The sequence below is a fragment of the Mytilus trossulus genome, unplaced genomic scaffold, assembly GCF_036588685.1.
Source record: "Mytilus trossulus isolate FHL-02 unplaced genomic scaffold, PNRI_Mtr1.1.1.hap1 h1tg000070l__unscaffolded, whole genome shotgun sequence".
NCBI lineage: Eukaryota > Metazoa > Mollusca > Bivalvia > Mytilida > Mytilidae > Mytilus > Mytilus trossulus.
This window is the reverse complement of record NW_026963294.1, coordinates 4,527,022-4,533,752: the sequence shown is the minus strand read 5'-3', so window position 1 is coordinate 4,533,752 and position 6,731 is coordinate 4,527,022. Positions and strand designations below refer to the sequence as shown.

At 31.5% G+C, this 6,731-nt stretch overlaps 1 long non-coding RNA gene across 1 annotated transcript; it reads left to right on the top strand.

The window, feature by feature from the left end:
- Positions 1–1,724: 1,724 nt before the first annotated feature.
- Positions 1,725–6,108, top strand: LOC134699494 (uncharacterized). The gene is made up of 3 exons (XR_010103615.1): positions 1,725–1,822; positions 4,692–4,779; positions 5,477–6,108. It is a non-coding gene; the product is annotated as an uncharacterized LOC134699494 (long non-coding RNA).
- Positions 6,109–6,731: the final 623 nt, after the last annotated feature.

Sequence of the window (6,731 nt, the reverse complement as noted above, 5' to 3'; positions counted from 1 at the left end):
AGAGTTCGTTAATGAAAAAAAAAGCTTGCATAGCAATTTCCTTAAAAACTAAATATATATAACAAAGGCAAAGTTTTAAAACACAAAATTTATTTTTTATTTTTCTTTCATAAACTTGAAATTATACCACGCTAAACCGTTAGGTTAACAACCATTGATTTATCAATAATTAACGATCAAAAGACAATTGTTTATTGGATTAGGTTGATTGAACATGATGATTCGGGAATCTGCAATAAACCGTTGGTCACGTGGCGAGTGGCACGCGTTTATTAAAAAGTCATTTAACTTCAAAATTACAAAATCTATTGATACCTAACTTTTTAGATATGAGGTTTTTAATCATATCCTCTTATATTCATGCTCGCTGTGATCTTAAAACATCGTTTTAGTGTCCTTAATGCAAAAACTTTCTTCTTAATGCACTAAGAAATCTTTTGCGGTATTTCTACATACCGACATATATGGCCTTATTATTGGTAATAGATGATGAAGAACATATTTTATTTACATGTATTAAAAATAAAGATTTGAGACTTGAATTTTTGCAGAAAGTTATAGAAATACCTATTCTGATATAGATAATATGGATAATGTGGATAAATTGGTTTTATGTCTTTCGTGTCCGTCAATTATGCAGTATACGGCTCCATTTGTTAAAAAGTCATGGTCACTGAGGAGAGTGGACTCAACAACTGCATGATAGATACCTATATGTATATAATGTTTGTTCTTTTGTTGTTATTTTTGTATGATGTATTGTGTTCATTTATATATGCCTTCAACCCCATTGGGGTATAAATGTGCATTTATTCAATAAACTAATTGGTAATATACCATAGTGTCACTAATGGCTTAACGTGTTACCAAATTAAAAAGAAGAAATAGGCTCAAAACCGCATTTTTAACTTTAATTTTTTTCAATCCCAAAATAGAGAAGAGGTCCGGTATACAGACTAATTAAAAAGTCCAGATGAGAAGTTTAACTTTAAACTGTTTCTTGACGCATGCAAAAAAAAAATGCAGTACCTGGTTACAGTTGCTCATTGACAAATTATCATCTTTCGATTACATGATCTTAAATCTATACTGTATGGTCTTAATTCTAAAAGTTATAAAATCTAAATGTGAAGTGATCTAAAATGTTCAATATAAATGAGTATTTTCGCTGTGAAATGAATCTAAGGTCGTCTAAAAGTATACATGTGTATTTGACCCGACTACTGACTACATAGTAAACTGTATAAGGGGGTCTGAGCGGGACTCGGGATTGTCGAGGCGTATTTTTTGTAAACGTGACACATGAAAGTCAAATTATGAGGAAGGGTAGGAGGGGTACTGATTCCGAAATCCCGAGCTTAAAACACCCAATCCCGAAATCCCGGGCTTAAAAACACGAAATCCCGAGGTCCCGAAATTCGAAAAAAGAATTATCGGATCCCGAAAGGGTCAATCCCGAAATCAAGAGCTTTAAAAATCCCGATCCCGGAGTCCCGATAAGGTCCTATATATCCTCCCTCAAATTATTGTGCCGTGAAAACGCGAAATGAAGTTCAGCGGGACATGGAAAATTACAAAAATATCAGAATTGTAATGGCATCATGCGGGAATCTGAAAAATAAATAGTAACTAAGCGGGATCCGTGAACAGAACCCCCAATGAGACCCCCATTAATTTTGGCTTATTTTGGTCTTTTTAGTTCGTTTCTTTCCCCTACATTTCTTGACCGTTTTTGTAAAACAACAGCACTCGAGGTCTGACAGTATTTTACCAAGAAATGCACAAAATATTCAAAAAGAAGGCATAGAAAATTTAAATATTGGTATGCACACATACTCCCCTGTTAGCACAGACTGAGACTACTATAACACATATAGTAGTCTCAGGCACAGACAATTATATTTTTGTAAACGCGCCAAACTCGTTTCTAATATTTATAATAGAACTGAAAAGAAAATTGAAATGGGGAATGTATCAAAGCGATAACAACATGACCAAAGAGCAGATAACAGCCATAGGTCACCAATGGGTCTTCATTGCAACGAGAAAATCCCAAAACCTGAGACTGGGGTGGATCCTGAGTCACATAAAGGGGTTCCTAACCCAGGACAAATTTGGGGGGGGGGGTGGGGGTGTCAAACTACATGTCCCTATTCAAATGCATTGATCGTCCAGTAAAGAAAAGGGGGGGTTCCAACATGTCCAACCCTCAGCCCCCCTGGAGCCGTGCCTGTGAGGCATGCTTTAGCTTACCATTAAACAAAAATGTATACTAGTTGAGTGATAATGGACGTCATACTAAATTTTACCTTTTAAATTGTTATTTGGATGGAGAGTTGTCTCATTGGCACTCACACCACATCTTCCTATATCTATAAACTCTTCAATACAAAAAAAGAAACTAAAATAAGAATCATACAAAGGTCACAAAGGCCATAACTTCTGGCTCCTGAATAAGAAAAAGTGCAAAATGCAGTGGGGATAAAAGCCTTTACTGTAAATTCCTGAAATTACAATTATATAAATCATCTTGTAGCTTTGTGCATTTCTTGAAATTGGTCATATTAATAAATGCATGCAATATTTTCAGAAAATTTCAATATATATATAGGCTTTTAAAAGTCAATCTTGTGCATGATTATCAATGATTATACTCGCACAATTAACACATGTGGTTCTCAAAACTCACAGGTGTCTATGCTATTTATGACAACTTTTTATACCCCCGCTTTCAAAAAAGGGGGGATACTGTTTTACCTCTGTCTGTCAGTCCGTCTGTCCGTCCCATGAAAATCTTTCGTCGCATTTTTCTCAGGAACTACAATACAAGGATTTCTGAAATTTGGTTTCAGGGTTTATCTAAGTCATTTATACTGTGTGATGCGTTTTCAGATTGATCACTTGTCAACTTCCTGTTAACCGAACACTTGTATGATTTTACACAAGTCATGATAGCCAAGTTGAAAATTTTCGTCACATTTTTCTCAGGAACTACAATACAAGGATTTCTGAAATTTGGTTTCAGGATTTATATAAGTCAGCTATACCGTGTGATGCGTTTTCAGATTCATCACTCGACAACTTCCTGTTTACTAAACACTATTTTTACACTATTTATATTATCCACTTGCGGCGGGGGTATCATCAGTGAGCAGTAGCTCACAGTTTCACTTGTTAATCGAGTATAAATTTACAAAATATGTTTAGAACTTTATGAATTTTAGGTTTTTAAGCATAGATATAGTAGGTCAGGATCTGCGAACTCTCACTGACTGACTGAGCACATAAATTTAACACTAGTTTTTTGGTGATGTTGGTGTTGCTTAGTGTTTTGTTTTGTTTTGTTTTTCTTTTCTGCATTTATGTTTTGCCTTGGCATTGTCAGTTTCTCTTTGATTGCCTTTGGTGTTTTTGTTATGTTAAATAACAAGTCACATATAATCATGATAATTAAGGTCCTTTTTAATTTTTAGGGATTTAAAATTTTTAATTTAAAGTTAGGGATTTTATTCATAAAAGGGGGGATTTTCCAGTACGTATACTATTAATAATGCTTTGAGCAATTTTCATGAAACTTTTCATGAATTATTTTTGTATAACATAAACATGATAATTTTCCTTTTAATTTAAAAAAAAAATCTGATTTATGTCATTGTACTATCATGACTTGGGATTAGGATAGTCTCAAGAATGCTTTCACAAATTTTTATGAAACTTTGGTGAATTGTTTTTATATCTTGACATAAACACCCTTTTTATTATTATGACCCAAAGTGGAGGGGGCATAATGTTTAACACTTGATCGCTTGTCCGTCTGTCCCAAAGTTGTTTTTTGTTCTCTTACATTACTTTAGTTTGCCTCAACTAAATTCAATTGCCCCTTTAAAAATGGGGAAAATATGCTGATTTTTTGGTTTCCTGTTTTCTAAACTTTAGTTTGTCTCAACCAAATGTTATGAAATCAATACACAATGCTTATCACCACAAAATACAGATTAAGTTTGAATTTTGGTAGTGTCTCTTTTACTAAATTTGATAGTTATGTTCTTTAAAAATGGAAAAAATTGTTTCGGCCTTCTAACTTAAGTTTCCCTCAACCAAATTTTATTAAACTTTAAAACAATACTATTTATCACAATTTTAATCAGATCAATTTCAAATTTTGGTAGTAAAACTTTTACCGTTCTTCAGTTATGTTCCTTTAAAACTTTGAATAATATGCAAGCTGGAGTATCATTCCCTATTTATCATGCATATTTTTTTATAAGATGAAGAGTTAAGGAACTTTAGTTGTTGCAAAGTTATTTAAAATTTGTCCATTTTCAGAATCTTTGAAAGGTTTTAGAAATGTATTTGTTAAAAAAATCACAGCCTTAAACTTATAGTCACTTGAGAGATCTATAAATTGAGCCAAATTATATACATGTTTAATTCAATGAATACCACTGTTTGTGCATGTTTTGTTTTTTTGGAGGGCGGGGGTCTTATTTGCGCAGTGCTCATAGTTTTTTAGTCGATAAAAAAAAATCATTTAAAGCTTACAGACCAGCTATAAGGGCAAGTAGCTTATCAAGCACTCATGGTTTAGATTTTTATTAAACACACATTAATATACATGTATATAAATGTACATTACACAGAAAAAAATATTGATGCAAGATGTCATTCAATTTTTACTCTTTTATGTATAGGACAAGAACTATAGAAGATACAGAGAAATAATATTCAGCAGAAATGATAGGCAATGTAAAATTTGCAGAAGCCAACTAAACCTAAATGGTAAGGCACCTTTTAATTTTAAAAAGTTATTGAACTTGAAAGATAATTACTTGTATAATGATTACTATAAAAATTCAAAGATGTGGTATATTAAATATGAAAACTGTCATGGCTTTGAGAAAGCAATTGTAGGCCTGTTACGACCTTCAATAATGAGAAAATCCATACCCTATACTATAGTCAAAGTAGGCAGCTATAAAAGACCTATAAAAGATGAAACATTGAAACAATCCAAACTGTAAAACTAATCATGCTAATTGCCTAGTTTATAACAAAATAAATTACAAACAATAAATATGACCAGTATGATACAACAACAACCACTAAATTTTAGTGTCAGACTAAACTGACAAAAGCTACAGGCTCTGAACTTTGCACAGGCACAATAGGAATATGGCAAGGTTATTTAAAAATAAGATGTGGTATGATTGCCAATAATACAATTCTCCACCAAACAACCAATGATGTAAATTTCCTGCAAACACGGACTAAAACTTTTGACTACTGTAAATCAGCTAATTTTTAGTGAATACTTTATTAAGCATTTTATACTTTCTAGTCTACATCGCAGTTATTTATTTTTCTCGAGTTCAAGTTTACTTAATGTATTTTAATAAGGAAATTAACATGAAAAACATTTATTGATGTTCCTCTCTCCATTTATAACATTTCATTTGTTTATTTTGTGTATTTATAGGTGATCAGACATCTTGGTTTTCATGATCAAAAGGTCATTACTGAAGAGGAAACTTAAAGTTGAAATTTATTTACATAGTGCATAATTGGATTAATTTGAAATGGAATGTGTGCTTTTCTGCAAAAAAGAAATAGGAAATATCAACATTATCACATGATAATGACCATAAAAAAAGGTCATTGGAGTTCTATCATAGATACACAAGAACACTATTGCATAAAAGCAACAACATATCTTAATCAAAAGAAAGGAGAATGCAGAACAAATACTATTTTGTTGTTGAAAAAAGGAACACCATTTTTATCCACTCATTTACATCGCTCCCTCATATCAAATATACAGAAGAAGATCATTGAAGAACAATTTGCAAAAATGATTTCTCTTAGAATTGAAGGGAATTGTTTAGTGAATGGAATAATGTATACACTGAATTCTTACGTAGTGGATTGAATAACTGTACACAAGCTGAAACAGAAGAAATTCTGATTTAAAATAACACGAAAAGTGTTTATATTTTTATTTAATTTGCAAATATATAAACAAATTCTTTAGAACACCACAAATGGTATGACATTCAAATTGGTTGCTTATTAATGTATCGCATTGAAACAATTACAAAGAAAACAGAAGCATTTGCTTCAATTTTTTTTTAAATCAAAGTTAAATTTATATAAAAATATAAACAATACCTAGATCTAAACAGTCAGACTGTATTATTTTCAATGTCATTAAAATGTTGAGTCAAACATTTATTACAGTTTTAAATATCATTTGCATCAATTATACAGTCTTGTAATTATTATATTCATACTGTTTGTATACATGGTATAGTGAAGAAATGTTTAACAAGTGAAAATAAGGGAAAACATTTCCTTTTAGGGAAATTTGATGTTCAGAAATTTCCTTAGAGGAAATTTGAAGAACAATGATTTCCTTAGAGGAAATTTGTTGTCTTGAATTTTCCTCCAAGGAAAACTGTTTGTCAAAAATTTCCTCACAGGAAAAAGTATTTCCTCAAAGGAAAATTTGAAGCTGCAAATTTCCTCAAAGGAAAAAGAATTTCCTCTAGGGAAAAAGAATTTCCTCTAAGGAAAAATAATTTCTTCTAAGGAAAAAGAATTTCCTCTAAGGAAAAATAATTTCCTCTAAGGAAAAATAATTTCCTCTAAGGAAAAAGAATTTCCTTTAAGGAAAAAGAATTTCCTTTAAGGAAAAAGAATTTCCTCTAAGGAAAAAGAATTTCCTTTAAGGAAAT